The sequence below is a fragment of the Homalodisca vitripennis genome, chromosome 3 (assembly GCF_021130785.1).
Source record: "Homalodisca vitripennis isolate AUS2020 chromosome 3, UT_GWSS_2.1, whole genome shotgun sequence".
Classification (NCBI taxonomy): domain Eukaryota; kingdom Metazoa; phylum Arthropoda; class Insecta; order Hemiptera; family Cicadellidae; genus Homalodisca; species Homalodisca vitripennis.
Genome location: NC_060209.1, coordinates 119,794,932 through 119,813,330, shown reverse-complemented (window position 1 = coordinate 119,813,330; position 18,399 = coordinate 119,794,932). Strand labels below are relative to the sequence as shown.

At 36.7% G+C, this 18,399-nt stretch overlaps 1 protein-coding gene across 5 annotated transcripts in view; it reads left to right on the top strand.

The window, feature by feature from the left end:
* LOC124357424 (protein scalloped) overlaps positions 1-18,399 on the top strand; it is a 151,830-nt gene that overhangs the window by 78,281 nt on the left and 55,150 nt on the right. The window lies entirely within an intron of this gene.

The following is an 18,399-nucleotide window of genomic DNA, read 5'->3' as shown; positions in this document are numbered from 1 at the left end:
TCGATTACCGAGCCAATTAATTCTGTCTGTCCCTCCACGCCCCGCCCGCTCCGGCACCGCCGCTGTTCTAAATCACTCAATTGCCTTTTACATTTAGCTCTTACTGCACTTACGGTAATGCACTTCTCTCGTCTCGTCCGGGCTTGACAGGCTGATTGGAGTACGTAGTAGAGCACTTTGATCAGATCGAATTTTATATTTAAGTAATAGGCTACAAGAACTCCATTCATACAGAAAATTATGAAAAACAGATTCGACGTAAACTGTTAGCTCGCCGATATAAGCAATATAATGATATACGGGCTATATAAAAATACACGTTAGATTATTATTGTAATAACACATTCCTTCATTTATCAACATATCCTTTTAAAAAATATTATTTTAGTGTAAGGTGTAGATACGTTTCGAGTAGCACCAAGCCTTGCATGCGATTACCGAAAGATGTTTGCTTAATGAAAGGTACAGTTTATTTTCCATTAGTTTCAACTTGAACATTTGGGAGTGCTTGAGTTTAATTTCATTTCCCAGGTGTCTGACCACGAGTGTAGATGTTGATCCAGTTTTGTCTATGTAAAGTTGTCGGTTATCCTGTCAACATCGTGAGGAGATTGCTGCACAGCTCTGGAAGGAAGGCTAATAGCGTAGACTACCAGGTGACTGACCACGAGTACAGTTGTTGATACAGTTTTGTATATGTCAAAGTTGCTCGGAAGGCTATCCTGTCAACGAGTACAGTTGTTGATACAGTATTGTATATGTAAAGTTGTGGGTTATCTGTCAACATCATGGAGATTGCTGCACAGCTCCGGAAAGGAAGGCTAATAGCGTAGACTGCCAGGTGACTGACCACGAGTACAGTTGTTGATACAGTTTTGTATATGTAAAGTTGTAGGTTATCCTGTCAACATCATGAGGAGATTGCTGCACAGCTCCGGAAGGAAGGCTAATAGCGTAGACTGCCAGGTGACTGACCACGAGTACAGTTGTTGATACAGTTTTGTATATGTAAAGTTGTGGGTTATCCTGTCAACATCATGAGGAGATTGCTGCACAGCTCTGAAAGGAAGGCTAATAGCGTAGACTGCCAGGTGACTGACCACGAGTACAGTTGTTGATACAGTTTTGTATATGTAAAGTTGTCGGTTATCCTGTCAACATCGTGAGGAGATTGCTGCACAGCTCCGGAAGGAAGGCTAATAGCGTAGACTGCCAGGTGACTGACCACGAGTACAGTTGTTGATACAGTTTTGTATATGTAAAGTTGTCGGTTATCCTGTCAACATCGTGAGGAGATTGCTGCACAGCTCCGGAAGGAAGGCTAATAGCGTAGACTGCCAGGTGACTGACCACGAGTACAGTTGTTGATACAGTTTTGTATATGTAAAGTTGTCGGTTATCCTGTCAACATCGTGAGGAGATTGCTGCACAGCTCCGGAAGGAAGGCTAATAGCGTAGACTGCCAGGTGACTGACCACGAGGACTTTCTCGCTTGCAACAGACGTCCGGGTGGCATCCGCAATTATATGAAACAGTCGCAGTCGCACCGTTATTATCCAACAGCCAATTAAAACTCGAGTTACCCAACGTTTTTGCAGTAGAAAATGTGAAGCGGGCCGGAACCAACGAGTGTCGGAAACGTTAATGTTAGCGGACTGGTTATATTGGGACACAACCTAGCTACCTTGCAGTGTACAGAAACCCATTAAACCACACTGGTCTGCATTCATAAAATCATATTTAAATATTGCATTGGTGTAGTTAATTCCATTAAAGTATACTATTGTTGTGTAAATCTGGAACATCATTAGTATCAAAGTAATGTCAAATAAATTCGTTAAGGTAAAGTAACAGGAACAGTAGAAGCAAATTTCTTAATTTTACTAAGTACAGTTTAAAGTAGTAATTTATGGTAATTTTGTAAGGATACGAATTGTGTTTGTGGATATTAATTATTAATTAAAGGCATGTATAATGAAATGAGTAGATCAAATTGTTAATGTATAACAAACATGTCAAATCTTCCAGTCATATTATTTCATATAGATACCAACAAAGTCATATCTTTATTTTTCAAAACGTTTCCGTAGACCCGATAAGTCGGTCCCAATTACTTCTATAAAATATGTACATTTCATCCTGTAATAATAAAAATGTTTGCATTTAATATAATATAATATATATTTCTTCTCAACTCGGTAAAATTACTTGATATGACAGTGAATATGAAATGAAAAAGATACCAGTAAAATACTTGGATGAGGTACACACAAATATCGGTTTATTTGTATAGAACTCACACAAACATTTATTTATTTCGTAACACAAATGAAAACGTAATTTTGCGACATACAAATATTATTTGCTTAGAGACTGGTGAAAAGTACCTGACTGATAATACTGAGAGTGTACCTAAGTGAGTATCACATTGCTTACCATATACAGTATAATATATACAGTATAGTGGTGGGTTCGCATAGGTACGTGCTACGCGCAGCTAAATCAGTATTTATAACCAGTTCTTTACTTGTACTACCTTGTTTTTGCTACTGTTTCTGAGATTTGGAAGAAAGGTTGTCCATGTACTACATTCTATGCCGGGGAATGCTGAGTCAGGAACAGGTCTTTCTTACTAAACCACTTTTCTTTTTTATTCGTTGTTAATTCTTAAAACATTGAATTCAGCTAAGCGATTACGGTTTACATTAGTCTTTCCACACTTAGATGGTCACCTCGTTGGTGAGAATTCACGATTGAGTATACAGAGTTTCCTGTATTTGTGGGCAATACATTCTTTATAAAGCGATCCAAAAGTCGTGAAAACCACTTTTCATATTTTTTCATTCAGAAAACGATAAAATTTAGCTAAGCTGTTACTGTTTACATCTTTCAACTCTTAGCTCGTCCTGTTGTTGGTGAAGTACACTTCACTCAAAACTACTGACGGTATACTCCGCAGCAAAACAAAAACTCAAATTGAGTGTGCAGAAAGTCAGTAAGGTCCGTCTCAAACAATCCTAAAATATTTCAGAGATAATTCATTTGGTAACAGCCATTAATTATCGGGTCATCTCAGGTAATAGGGACGTATAACTACGAGACAGTCGGCGACAGTTTTGGCGGGAGTTGCTTGCTATTTGAAGATATAAAAGAACGCTAAAACCCCGGAGTGTAACTACGAGACAGTCGGCGACAGTTTTGGCGCGAGTTGCTTGCTATCGGGAGATATAGCAGAACGCTAAAGCCTCGGAGTGTAACTACGAGACAGTCGGCAACAGTTTTGGCGGGAGTCGCTTGCTATTTGAAGATATAAAGGAACGCTAAAACCCCGGAGTGTAACTACGAGACAGTCGGCGACAGTTTTGGTGGGAGTTGCTTGCTATCGGGAGATATAGCAGAACGCTAAAGCCTCGGAGTGTAACTACGAGACAGTCGGCAACAGTTTTGGCGGGAGTTGCTTGCTATTTGAAGATATAAAGGAACGCTAAAACCCCGGAGTGTAACTACGAGACAGTCGGCAACAGTTTTGGCGGGAGTCGCTTGCTATCGGGTTGTTATCCGTAAAAGAGTGTTAAATATTTTTGAATATATTTTATATTTTGTCATAACATAGTAATGAAAATTTTAGGTTTTTTGTCTTAAGGCACTGGGCTAGGTAGCCATAGAAGAAAATACTAATTTTTTATGTTTTAATAGGTTATAGGCATTATTATTCATATTTTATATGATGTTATAAATAATAGCTGATATTAACCTGGTTGGTGAATTGAGAATTGAGCAGCATTAGTGTTCTAGTAAAAATTTGTTTTAACGAAAAAAGTACTGATATAAAATTGATAATTGGAACTTAGGAAGCCCGTGAGGATATTTCTACAGACTGATGTATTTGAAATCGACAAAAGGCATATCTAGAGTGCAAGAGCTTTTGATTAAAACCAAATATGTATATAAATTACTAGTTTGAGATACGTAAAATTGTCAAAAATCAATGTAGATAATAACGAGATCATTGGCCCAGCAACGTCGAGTAATGTGAAACTACAATCAAACTGAGTACTACTCAAAGCGTTAGCCGAGTCCTTTTCTAATATTATCAACTTAACAGTATTGACCTGCAATTGGTGGGCTAGTCTTTTTCATTCGAGAGGCGAAAATGAATAATAGTGACAGATTGTTCGAAATACAGTAAAACACGTTCAACATTAGTTTTATGACTATTTTTAGAGTCTATTTCTCAGACATAACGCACAAGTTCTATGTTGTTCTCCTATTCTATTAAATGGCAATTAATAAACATTTTCTCTGTAATCTCTCCACTCTGTTTCTTAGTTTTGCTCTCATACCTCATTCTCACCCTCAAATATATATTTAATAACTTTAGTCGTTTTGTTAATAAAAATAAGTTAATAAAAAATTATTAAAAATTGGTAAAAATTTTTAATTTTTACATGGAATTTGTACATAGTAAATTGCTTTATATGATATTTTGTTCTGGTATCTAAGCATTATTTGCACAATTTGTATTACCAAGTTATTGTAATACAGTTATTTTGTGTCGCATTAATTTGCTAACGTAAACCTAATTTGTTAGTTTAATTGTAATTCTTATTAGTAGCCACCCATCCATGTAGTTTCAGTTAAATACTGTAATTAAAAATCTCGTTAAAAGTTAAAGGTATGTTTATCTTAATTATTTTTATTAGTTCTCCTCTTAGTAACGTCTTACTCACTACTGCGGTTAAAAGCGTTGCCCACCAGACAGTATGTTGTTGTCTTTGTTGCAGAGGCTAACAAGTAGTAAGCCACATGGCCCGATAAATACAAAACATCGAATTTTAAAATGTACTTATGTATTTATGGCGACCAAACCTTTTTTCGATCCAGCTGTATTGTCCATCTTCTGTTTTCCGATCGCACTTGTCTAATTTGCAAATTGTTTATTCTCGTGAGCACTATTAAGTACGGTTCATTGACATTTGACAATGATGAGATTCTCCGCGTATATCACTGTACTTTACCGTAAGCACGCTCTACAACTGTTATTGTAGGAGTCGTTTAGAATGTTTGTTTTCATTTCCGGCCTGAAGACTAATGTGGTCATGGATAAAGCTCTAGTACTCTAAATACATTTTACTGTATCTAAAGTGTTAATGTGAAGGCAATTTACTATAAACTATTAAATATACAGTTTTACTGCTCCACATTTTTAAGTACCGGTACTTGGAAGAGTAACTCTTCACACACCATCCTGACTGTGACTATGCTCATTGTTGTCACACATTTAGTATATTTAGTAGTAAGACTTAAAAGTATGAATACATTCTGTTTATGGTTATTTTTTTATGGATAAAGATGGAGCTCGGGACACCTTTCTAGGAAATAGAAGTGAACTTTTTCGTCATTTAGCCCATTTCCCAAAAATAGGATTTGTGCTTGGGGGGGGGGGGGGGCAGCTAAAAATGTTTAATTCTGAAGACACATCCATTAAGTGGTTTCATTTAAAACTCTTGATAAAAGAAGAAGAGCTGTGGAAACTAGAGCTTTCTTTATAAACCCTGTATAAAATGGCATTGTAAAAGTTGTAGCAGTGGCTAAAATGTTCACTTCTATTCCTAGAAAGGTGTCCCGAGTTCCATCCCTTCCTCTTTATCCATCATAAACTATACTGATTGTATCCATACTTTAAACTCGCATTGTAATACCAAGAAATTAATTAAACTAGCTAGCACAATTACTGGTTAACTCTTTACTTAGCAGGTATGCATTTATATTTATCACCCGGACTGAGACTGTTCTCCGTATTGCCACATAATCTGTATATAATGCCAAGAAAAGAACAAAACTTTCTTAACTAAAAAGCCATGCCTAACATTTTTAGTAAATCAAGAGTTCCTTTTTACAATCCATAACTCATTATTGTAATTGTACATTTTATTGCTAAAACGAGCGTTTATCACTATTACAGACACTCAATTGACTTGTTTGCACTTCCCAGAAGGCTTTGCACGATCAAGACAACTAGTAGCTCTCAACTGCGCGCAGCCGTGAACAGTATAATAGTAGCACCGCCTGTTCCTAGAATCAGATGCTGGAGAGGTGAGACAGCCAGTAGCTCTCAAGTTATATACTAGGACGGGGGTGCAGTTCACTCAGTACTGTGTTGCATCCTCGCATCCAGAAGATCAGTACGGTATATTGCGTAACTGCGTGCACCAGTGTACAGTATAATATCAGCACCACCTGTTCCTAGAATCAGATGCTGGAGAGGTGAGACAGCCAGTAGCTCTCAAGTTATATACTAGGGCGGGGGTGCAGTTCACTCAGTACTGTTGCATCCTCGCATCCAGAAGATCAGTACGGTATATTGCGTAACTGCGTGCAGCAGTGTACAGTATAATATCAGCACCACCTGTTCCTAGAATCAGATGCTGGAGAGGTGAGACAGCCAGTAGCTCTCAAGTTATATACTAGGACGGGGGTGCAGTTCACTCAGTACTGTTGCATCCTCGCATCCAGAAGATCAGTACGGTATATTGCGTAACTGCGTGCAGCAGTGTACAGTATAATAGCAGCACCACCTGTTCCTAGAATCAGATGCTGGAGAGGTGAGACAGCCAGTAAGTAGCTCTCAAGTTATATACTAGGACGGGGGTGCAGTTCACTCAGTACTGTGTTGCATCCTCGCATCCAGAAGATCAGTACGGTATATTGCGTAACTGCGTGCACCAGTGTACAGTATAATATCAGCACCACCTGTTCCTAGAATCAGATGCTGGAGAGGTGAGACAGCCAGTAGCTCTCAAGTTATATACTAGGACGGGGGTGCAGTTCACTCAGTACTGTGTTGCATCCTCGCATCCAGAAGATCAGTACGGTATATTGCGTAACTGCGTGCACCAGTGTACAGTATAATATCAGCACCACCTGTTCCTAGAATCAGATGCTGGAGAGGTGAGACAGCCAGTAGCTCTCAAGTTATATACTAGGACGGGGGTGCAGTTCACTCAGTACTGTGTTGCATCCTCGCATCCAGAAGATCAGTACGGTATATTGCGTAACTGCGTGCACCAGTGTACAGTATAATGTCAGCACCACCTGTTCCTTGAATCAGATGCTGGAGAGGTGAGACAGCCAGTAAGTAGCTCTCAAGTTATATACTAGGACGGGGGTGCAGTTCACTCAGTACTGTGTTTGCATCCTCGCATCCAGAAGATCAGTACGGTATATTGCGTAACTGCGTGCACCAGTGTACAGTATAATATCAGCACCACCTGTTCCTAGAATCAGATGCTGGAGAGGTGAGACAGCCAGTAGCTCTCAAGTTATATACTAGGACGGGGGTGCAGTTCACTCAGTACTGTGTTGCATCCTCGCATCCAGAAGATCAGTACGGTATATTGCGTAACTGCGTGCACCAGTGTACAGTATAATGTCAGCACCACCTGTTCCTTGAATCAGATGCTGGAGAGGTGAGACAGCCAGTAAGTAGCTCTCAAGTTATATACTAGGACGGGGGTGCAGTTCACTCAGTACTGTTGCATCCTCGCATCCAGAAGATCAGTACGGTATATTGCGTAACTGCGTGCAGCAGTGTACAGTATAATAGCAGCACCACCTGTTCCTAGAATCAGATGCTGGAGAGGTGAGACAGCCAGTAGCTCTCAAGTCATATACTAGGACGGGGGTGCAGTTCACTCAGTACTGTCGCATCCAGAAGATCAGTACGGTATATTGCGTAACTGCGTGCAGCAGTGTATAGTATAATAGCAGCACCACCTGTTCCTAGAATCAGATGCTGGAGAGGTGAGACGTGGCAACAGCGCTTACCTGGAAGCTGCCGGACAGGTTCCCCCCTCCAGGACCTCCCGCCCTTTCACTTGACCCGGCTCCGACTGTCCGTGCCCTGCGGCACTATGAATCACACTCCAACTACCAATTTACTTCTTCTTCCTCCTCCATTTGCCGCTACTTGGGTTCGTCTCCTCGCCTCGCCACGCCTGTTTACTCCGCTCTGCACTCTTCCTTGCGTCTCCAGCACTTCATACTCGGTAGTCTCTGGAGTCAAATGGTATATTGGCGGGGATAGATGAATTCTTAAATATTAATAATGTACATTCTTGATTGGATTTGAACATATTCCTGATACTGGACCATTTCCATTGGTACAGAGATCCCTTAGCACTGGTAACGTCAGCTAAATAAAGTGGTTTAAGGAGGTACTTTAGTGGGTTAAAGGTCTGCACCTTTTTAGAGTTCAATGCAAATTAAATTGACTACGAGTCTGAAAGGTAGTCAATCATCACTCATCTCTTGAACTGTTTCAGCAATCCACGCCATAATCAGTTTTTGTATACATAATTAGTGCCTTATACCTTATCAGTGGAACATGGATTCTCTTTTCATCCATGGTTTTTGTCGATCCATTGTGTCGTCTGTGTGATTACATTTGCGTTGGTCACGGACTATCTGCACTTACTTGTTTCCTCAAATTGTAGTCATGCAGCGAATGATTGACAGTCATGCAGCGGATTGACAATCATGCGTCCTTCTGATATCCTTACGGGTACTATAAATATGCCATGTCACAATGTCAGAGGAACCCAATTTCGAGTATCTTATATGCAAAAATTCACAGTTTTGTCACCAATATTAAATTGTATTGCAATGTTAAATTATTTCCAGAATAAACTAAATGTTTAAATTCATCACTCGCGACACCTGGAGTAAGTTGGGTAATGATAACGCCGCCATTGTGATTTTGATACTACTACCTTTCGAGACAATTGAAAATGTTCGTTCCTGTGCGGAATATGTACATATTTTATAACTGTTCTAATTCCTAGATAATCTATTTTGGATTATTACGAACATTAAAAATAAATAACCAAATCTTTACTGCTGTGTTTTAAGTGATTGGCTTACTAAATTAAGAGAAATTAAGTCTCGTAGATAGATTGCAGTAAGCGGACTGAGGATTGCATACCAGTCTGATTCGCTGTATACGTATATTTTATTCGAACTCTTTATTATTGGACTAATTGTTTTACACAATTAGTATCGTATATATTCGTAAAGAGAAAGGACGATTAAAAAATTCCATGTTCAGACCAAATGTTGCAATGGATGTCCCTCTCCTCTTAATGATTTGTTAAAATTGTCTAGAGTAGTATTATAATTCTTAAAAAATTACTCAAACCTATCACAAACACTAAATTTCTACTAAAACAATCAGTAAGCCATACTCCTGTTCTATCAGCTTCTACTATTAACTTGTATCAAAGCTGGTTCCAGAGTCCGTATTGATACTTATCAATCCATCAAATTGTTTTATACAGTTTGTCTATTTTCTCTTGGTAGGATGCCGGATAATCTCGAAGTAGTGACTTGTACGGTTTACTATGATAATTTTGTATAGCTTGGTCATTAATATAATTTTTATTGCAGTCGTATAAAATGATGCTATCAAGGCAACCGCTAAAAACATTAGCGATAAACTGGTTATTGCAGTGCCGATCGGTCAATCACCGCCTCGGTTCGTTGTTGATACCGATTAGTAGTCTTGTCATTGGCCTTAGCGTGTTAAACTCAGGCCTGAGGACCTGATCATATAGGTGTAGAGGTTATGTTGTTATTTTTTAATATTTAAGATAACAGTTTTGTAAGGCTGGTTAATACTTTTGAGCTCAACCAACTTTACTTAAAAAAAAACGCCAGATTCCAATTTTTAGGAGGTTTATTAAATATTGCATTTTAATCAATAAAATGATCCTGATTCGCATACATTGTTGAAACCTGAATTTATTTCAAATATTCGCTATTACGTTATATATCAATTACGTGTTTTTATTCGAGTAAGAAATAATTAGATAACAGGTGTAACGAGTCTCCATGCAACTGTCCAGTTATATTTTGTATTCTTCCTGCCAGTAAATTGTTAACAACTGCAGATTTTCAAATTCAGTCTTGGTTGAACGTTATTTGTACGTATATTCTGTATGATTTATTAGAAATTAGATTTATTTTATCGTAAGAAATACAAGGTATTTGTTAATCTGAAGTGAATTTCAGTCTTCATTCTTTGTAAGCTGCTATCAAGGGCAGTTTCAGAATTTCTGTTTCATTAAATTAATAAACACTATTGAAATAGTAAAAATTATACTATTTTAAAACTGTTGTTTATAACTTTATGTTTTGTTACTTTTTTCAAATGTTTATACTAAAGTATGAATTGGAACATAAACAGTTCCATGTACAGAATATTTAGTATTGAATATTGTATTTCAATGAACTCAATATTTTTAAACGACTCGTTGTTTCAGGGTTAACAAATCTGTTCAAACGATTCAATTTATTATATATATAATAATAGTATGATTAGAGAAATGTAGAAAGAGCATGTAAGAGTGGCAAGGCGCTGCCCGCTGTATTGTAGCATTGCCACAGCCTCCGGCGAGGGTTCACCTTGAAGCGAAGCGTCCAGGTCCAGTGCTAACGCCAGTCCTATAAACTGCATTATAATCGCCGACATCCGCTCTCCACTCCCCGTCATCTACATTACAGTCGCCTAATTTGATTGTAGATCGCAACTTTTTAATACTGAACAAAATTACTCCACAATATTTTTAATGTACTTCCTGACAGTGTACAGTGTTATACATTTCGCCGCCAATGTATACAATTTAAATGTGTCAATGTTTATTCCGCATATCCTTGTGAGAAAATTAACCAAAACGGTTTCGGTTGATTCAACAAGAGGCTGAAGCATACTCTGGGTAATTTACATATTCACAACCAATTACAGATGATCATTATTTGACCATGACATTACGTTTATGCAACATTGGTTGTAGTAAAATTCGGGTAAGGAATAGGGCCCTTATAAGTATTACGCAAAGATCTTTGTGAGTTTTACATTCTGATTTTGCAGTAAGATTGGTTTTAATGATGCAAAAATAATAATAAACCTTGTTTTTAAGACAAATAAAATGAACCAACCTCAATATTTTAAAGGGTTTAGAATGCTGATAACACTCATACTTGCGATTTGCTTAATTTTTCATAAAACGGTTAATCGTAGTCCTACGTAATCCAAGTTTTAAATTACAGAATGAAATTATAAATCAGTGTTAATATTTTGCTCAGTATTCGTGTTTTTATCATGTCTTCTTTAAATTGCACATTGTTTTTCCTATATTCAAGGGAATATTCTTTATTGATTTCTTTATGGCTTTGCTAGTGCAAAAGTACTATAGTTGGTGCGAAGATCCTGCTGACAGTACAGTACAGATGGTACACTGAGGAGTGCTATGTACTTGCAACGGATGGATGAGATGCATTTTAACCCTACATCACCTTCTCCCTATTCTTCATAACACAATTATCGTACATAAACATATGAGTTATATCACGTACGGTATAGGTATCCTTACTATTGCTTCATTAGGAAAATAGAACTTATACAACACCACAGACACTCAACGTTCACGACTAAAATAAATAGTATTATTAACATCATATACTTTAAGGTATTTGATTCCTTTTAGTTATCTTAGAAAGAAATTTATCCAAAACAATTCTTATTGTACGCGTTATATTTTGCTAGTTGAAATGTTTGGCTATTAATTGTAATTAGTATTAAAGTAGCTAGGCTAAATACATAAGGTCTAGGAATAACGTGAGATTAATCTGGAGGAACGGTGATATGTATTATATTGTAATTAGATTTATTTAAATGTAGTCAGCTCTATTGGCTTTACCAAATCCTGCCAGAGCTTATGATAAACTACACACTCAATACTCTTGTAGGACAACAGGTAGTAGAGGATTTGTACAGGCTTTTAGGACGAGATAGATAATGGCTAACTCTAAAGGAAAAAGTACTGGAAGACTAACAGATCGTATTATCCTTTACATTTGGTGGAAAGGTGGTTTATTTACGAGGATACAATTTTCGTTTCTCGGTAGATTTCGGCCAAACGTCGTAGCACCCAGTTACGGCTCTCCGAGCAAAGTTTTAATAAACAAGGATTAGTGAACTAAAGTTTCCTTCCCACATTCATAATTAATTATTGTTGATATATATGCTTGGTTTCATTTTTCAAGCTGCTTCTTCCCCTAAAACAATTCAATATCATATTTAGGTGTAATTGTAGTTATTGTTATGTTATGGGTGCTATTATACCATGTGTGAATGTTGATTGGATTTGTTTTTAATTCCAGTTTTTATAGCGGTGTATTGTTGCAGGTGAGTATCGCTGTAACTCTTCCGTGTTGGTGAGTTTTCTTTTAACTACAATTAACTTAAGAGTATTAGTGGAGTTGAAGAGGCTTCGCTCCCTCATCGCTATAGGTTTCTTACCACATCTGCTACAGGGAACAACCTTTAAAGTTGTAAATTGCTTTGATTTGAGGCGTATTGTATTAGGATGAGGGGTTATTTTGACTTTGATAGGACAAAATTAATGAGTATAGCCTACGTTCATTCAATTCTGTATTTTTTTTATATATTTTTAAAAATAGGTACAAGTTATAATCTAATGTTTTAATCTGCATAAAATATGAATGCTTAGTTATTATGTGAAAATTTTCCCAGATTTAGTTAACCTATTAGTCTTGTTGTAAAATATAATTTTACTCTTCAAACTTTTTCACTTGGTGATGTTGAAACTCCAGAATTCTATGCTGTAGATGGAGCTTATATTGGTCACTGTTAAATTACATGAAAAACATAAAAACCAATATTTAAAACTTTTATTGTTTTGTGAGGCCTTTCAATGGCGAGGGTGTCTGAAGATGATAGCCTCGCTATTGAAAAGCCTCACAAAACAATAAAAGTTTTAAATATTGGTTTTATGTTTTTCATGTAATTTAAAAATCCAGAATTCTAATTTAATATGGTTTATCCTAAAATCATTTAGTAGTAGAACCATCATGTGTTACTGAATTTGGCCCATAGAACAGGCCAAAGGAAAGGGGGGAAAGGAATATGCCGAAGAAGACATATGCACATTGCTTTGATTTTAAGTAAATATCTTCTAGATCGTTATTTCATAATATCTTTAACAATTCAACTTCGTTACATACATAAATTTAATTTATCAATGACTATTTTAAAATGTTTAATGATTACATTTGTGTTAAATACCTTATAAACTAAGAGGGATATTAAATGCTTTGATATAGTATGTTATATAATGTTTTTTATCAACTGGGTAGTCTTTGTGAAATGCTCTTTATTTGTAGTATTTAAATCGAAAACTGAAGTGGAGAGTTACACTTGCAATGTTGTACAAGAGCGAGTGAGTAGTAGTGTGTACTGTGCCCTGCCCACATCCGCCTGTGACATGGAGCTATGCGGAAACCCGACAGTCTGCCGTCTCCCATACCAATAGTTAGTTACACGCGTACCTGCACGTCATTGGTCATACATATGTCAAAATTATACCGGAAATTCAACTACTAATGTGAAATAAGCTGTCGCCGAGTTAAATGTGATTCCATGTCGTCCAAGGGATTCCCTCTCTAAACTTTGTGGTTCAGATTGCCTCTAGGGAGCAAGATAATATAGCAGGCCAATGAGAAATGAGCGAGAAGTCATGTACAAAATAATTGGAACGCATTATCTTGTTTGTTCCTGGACTAGTTTACTTTGTTGTTCAGCGTCGAATCAGAATATCACAGTTAACATTGCCAAGTGGATAAGTGCTGCTTCAAGAACTTGCCATGACTTGGCATGACGGAGCTTGTCCCTTACGAGATCTATCTTCAAGATAATTAATAAGATCTAAGATACATCTTAATTACATTAACTTCGTTATTGCAAGTTCGTGGAGCAGCAATATGAAATCAATTCGATCAAGATAATAAATAAGATCTAAGATACATCTTATTTACATTTAACTTCGTTATGCAAGTTCGTGGAGCAGCAATATGAAATCAATTCGATCAAGATAATAAATAAGATCTAAGATACATCTTATTTACATTTAACTTCGTTATGCAAGTTCGTGGAGCAGCAATATAAAATCCATTCGATCAAGATAATAAATAAGATCTAAGATACATCTTATTTACATTAACTTAGTTATTGCAAGTTCGTGGAGCAGCAATATAAAATCCATTCGATCAAGATAATAAAAAAGATCTAAGATACATCTTATTTACATTAACTTCGTTATTTGCAAGTTCGTGGAGCAGCAATATAAAATCCATTCGATCAAGATAATAAAAAAGATCTAAGATACATCTTATTTACATTAACTTCGTTATTTGCAAGTTCGTGGAGCAGCAATATAAAATCCATTTGATCAAGATAAATAAGATCTAAGATACATCTTATTTACATTTAACTTCTTTATTGCAAGTTCGTGGAGCAGCAATATAAAATCCATTTGATCAAGATAAATAAGATCTAAGATACATCTTATTTACATTTAACTTCTTTATTGCAAGTTCGTGGAGCAGCAATATAAAATCCATTCGATCAAGATAATAAAAAAGATCTAAGATACATCTTATTTACATTAACTTCGTTATTTGCAAGTTCGTGGAGCAGCAATATAAAATCCATTTGACCAAGATAATAAATAAGATATTTCAAATGGATTTTATATTTGCTGGTTTGAAACTACCCAAAAACTGCTCTATACGTCACTGCATAATTAATTATCATATATCCCATATATTATAGTTTAAATTCTTTTTCTAATAAATTGCCAAGCAAAACAAATTGAATAAAGGATAAAATGAAAACAGAAAAATAAAAATTATTTAGCACAAGTCATATATTGTTCCAAACTGTTGATACATAATACTGGTACAGTAAGTGCACAGTTGCTACATGTGCCGAGCTTGTGGGTTAACACTTTACTTAATTTTCATCTTTAAATTTATTCAAAGACGCGACGTAACAAACCTCAGAATGAATTTGTATTTGTAATACGAGTATTTCCCTGTAATATTGCTATGTTTAGAGTGACACGTTATAAGTTTTAGTAGCAGTTGGTGACACCCACCGATCCATCAGGATGTCATCAGGATTGGCCGATTCTATGTTCCAAAACTATTTCGGGTTACTCCCGGGTTTCTCGCACAGCTGGCGTGTTCGAAATAAATACATATTGTAGACTAATGTGTGATTTCATGGTCCAACAGAGCGATAACAGTCTTAGTGAAAGCTAAGTCTGTTTTTATGTACATATATAAATGTTTATACAGTCTTTGTTCTTTATATGGTAGGGCCACTGCAGTTCTTTTAAACTGTTGATATTTTTTGTGAACCTCGTTAAACTTCATAAACTTGGTACGGTAATATTCTTTCTTTATAATAAAGGGTTGCTACTTTTACTGATCTAAATGAGTGAATACTTGTAATTTTCGTACAATTAGATAACTATGACATAAGAGTTCAAATCGCCTACCGCAGTTCTTAATAAGTAAAATGTTTTTGTTTTGTGTTATACTTATCACTGATGTAGCGTTACTGTACCAAATTTAAACGCTCTGTTTTAAATCGTTGAGAAGTAAAAAAGTAAGTAAGTTTAGAAAAATATATAAATATGGATAGACAGAAACTAACGCGTTTTGTTCATCGTGTTGAATTGAGTTATTTTATCGTTCTGGTGTCTTTAAAACAGTTGTTACCAGCTATGTAACACCGTGCATATTTAATATATGGTAACTAAATTAATATTGGATTGCCAGACATGAAATTGCTTCATGTTTAGAGGCTATTAACAAAATCCAAGTGTTAAGTGTACTTAATACTCCAATTCATTCACCGCGTGTTCAGCGCCTAAAATACTCACACTGTCATAGACCGTTTTAGACGCTGAACAAGCGGAGAGTGGATTGGAGTATAAAGTACACAGTACTCGTTGTTAACCTCTGTTAACGCCATATTGGTTAAACCCAAATATATCCTTACATACTCGTAGGATCTTGCGTGAGTGAAGCTGTTGTCATTCTGTACGTCTGCTTTGCCACTCAGTATTTATACCTGATATTGACGGATCTGAATTTTGTATAATGATTAAATTTTATTATAGTCCCCGATTTAGCAGTTTGATGTATATTTTAATTGATTGAAGATACGTTATAACATTTATTATTTTTGAAACAATCAGGATAGCACTATATTCTGGCTGTAGTAAAATGACGTTGAAAGTTTCCCTATAAGAACAATGTTAAACCTCTTGCGGTTTTACGCCCTTATTTTGTATAGTACTGTTATAGAATGTGTCCCACTTTAAGATATAATTAATATGCATCCAAACGCATTTTAGTTTTTTTACAAGATGTGTAACTATTTTAATATTTAAACGACGAATTAAAGCAAAGATTGAGATTTCTTTCTGTTCAACCCATACAAATTTCGACAAAAGTAAAACGTGATTGAACGCGTATAATTATAGCTTTAATTCAACATCTTCCATAATTCTGCGACTAGACACAAGACTGTAAAACTGCATGATGTTCTACCCCCGCTTATAAGATTGACGTTGGGACGTTACCAGATATGTATTATACCAGTATATCCGATATTGTTATCTCACTGACCGACTATTATCTCTCCACGGGTCTCAATCAGCACCCGAGGTCTCCACATTTTGTCCTCGGGCCAGCCCCTCTAGTGTCACACGCATATTTTTGTTCTCTTAGGACAAGTAGCTTATAAATTGCACTTAGTCCTATAAGAACCTTAGCGCTGCTTCCGGAGTGACAAGGTTATTCAGGATGGGTAAGGGCTGCCTCCTATCGAGATCCATGAGGAAGAATTAGGGCACTAAAGTCATGTCCCCCCGGAAGAAGGGGAGGCCAGCTCTGAACCAGCCTCTCCAGTTAAAGCAGGCAGGGAGTGGCATACCCTTGTTGAGGCTAGCAAGAACCTCTGATACTTAAGGAACGAACCCCACCAACTCCAACAGTTATCTCTCGCAGTAGACTAGACCTATCGAATTACTCTTGCACCCCAAAATCTCGACATTAGCGTTTGTGGATGTGCCGCTCCTGGAAATCAATAAGGTTGCCCAGATTTAAGTGACTCATCGGTTTTTGCTGTGCCAAGTGGTGGATGCAACTGGAAGGTATAAACGAGCCAGAAGTGATCCCTGCTGGGTAATCGCATGCATACACGAGTGTTTTTCTCGTGTGCCAATTAACATAATGCTTTTTTGTATATAGCTGTATATCAATTTTCTTTTATATCATATTATCTATATTATTAGTATAGCCTATATGTCTGGACTATTATTAAAAGCGCTGTGCTTTTGAAACTTCTTTTCTACAGATAAGAGTTTATACTTAATAAATTATATTTTCTTTTAAGAAAGATTACATTTTTTATAAAAGGAAAGATAGTGAAAACTATGATAAATAGAAAGATATATTCATACAATACTTCACAGAACCCACAACATAGATGAAAACCTGGGTACAATGATGGCTTGCCCAGTACCCGGGCTTGGAGACATCTGCTGGGATAATAGCACCACACACGGTATAATTTGACCGCAACAATCTCCACCCTGATTTCCGGCCTTGCCGCCATCTTGGCATCACCGCCTCCATTCATCTTCTCACCATTCATTTATTATAATACTGTCCGTCCATAGTGTTACGTACTGGACTGGAAATGTCATTTCTGGCTTTGCTTTCACTGTTCACAGGTCACAGCATGCTTTGTGCAGACAACCGATGTCATCTGTTGGTTACAATGGCTGAAATCAACAATGCTAGGTCTGCTTGATCTGAGGAAATATAAAAAATAACTACTCTTTAGTGTATATTTAGTTTTTCGATCGTCACTTTTCTATTCATAATATAAAAAATACCACGTTAACTCACAAGATGTATAGGAACATTTCCTCGCATGTTGCTGCCCTTTATGAGTTCTGCAGGACAGTCAGGAGGTTGGTGCTCCCAGAATAAGTAAGGATTGCTGTATTGACAGGCTCCTTGAACCGTCTCTTATAATGCTTAACTGGTGTATAGGAAGAATCCCTTCATGTGTCTTTCCTTGATGGGTTTTACTTTTAGTGTGTTTAATTAATAATGTTTGCTGTGTTCATTGAATAATTCTTTCCACATCTTTATCCTAGTCGTTGTCCCAATCAGTTGTTGAGTGATTTTGGGAAAATGTGAGTATAGGTATATAGGAACAGGAAATCTCTTGGCTATAAGTGAAAGGCTCGATGAAAGGTTTACCCCTAGATGGCCACTATTCAAACAATTATATCATTGTTTCTCGATATCCAATTCCTCACTAGATTAGGCGCGTATTGTCAACCCCTCTGGATAACTGATGGCCGCTGTGCTGTAAAAGTAACGTGACCTCGGGCAGTGGCAGGTGGACACTTTTTATGCCCCTTTCACGTAATGAGCACATTTATAAGTAAATGG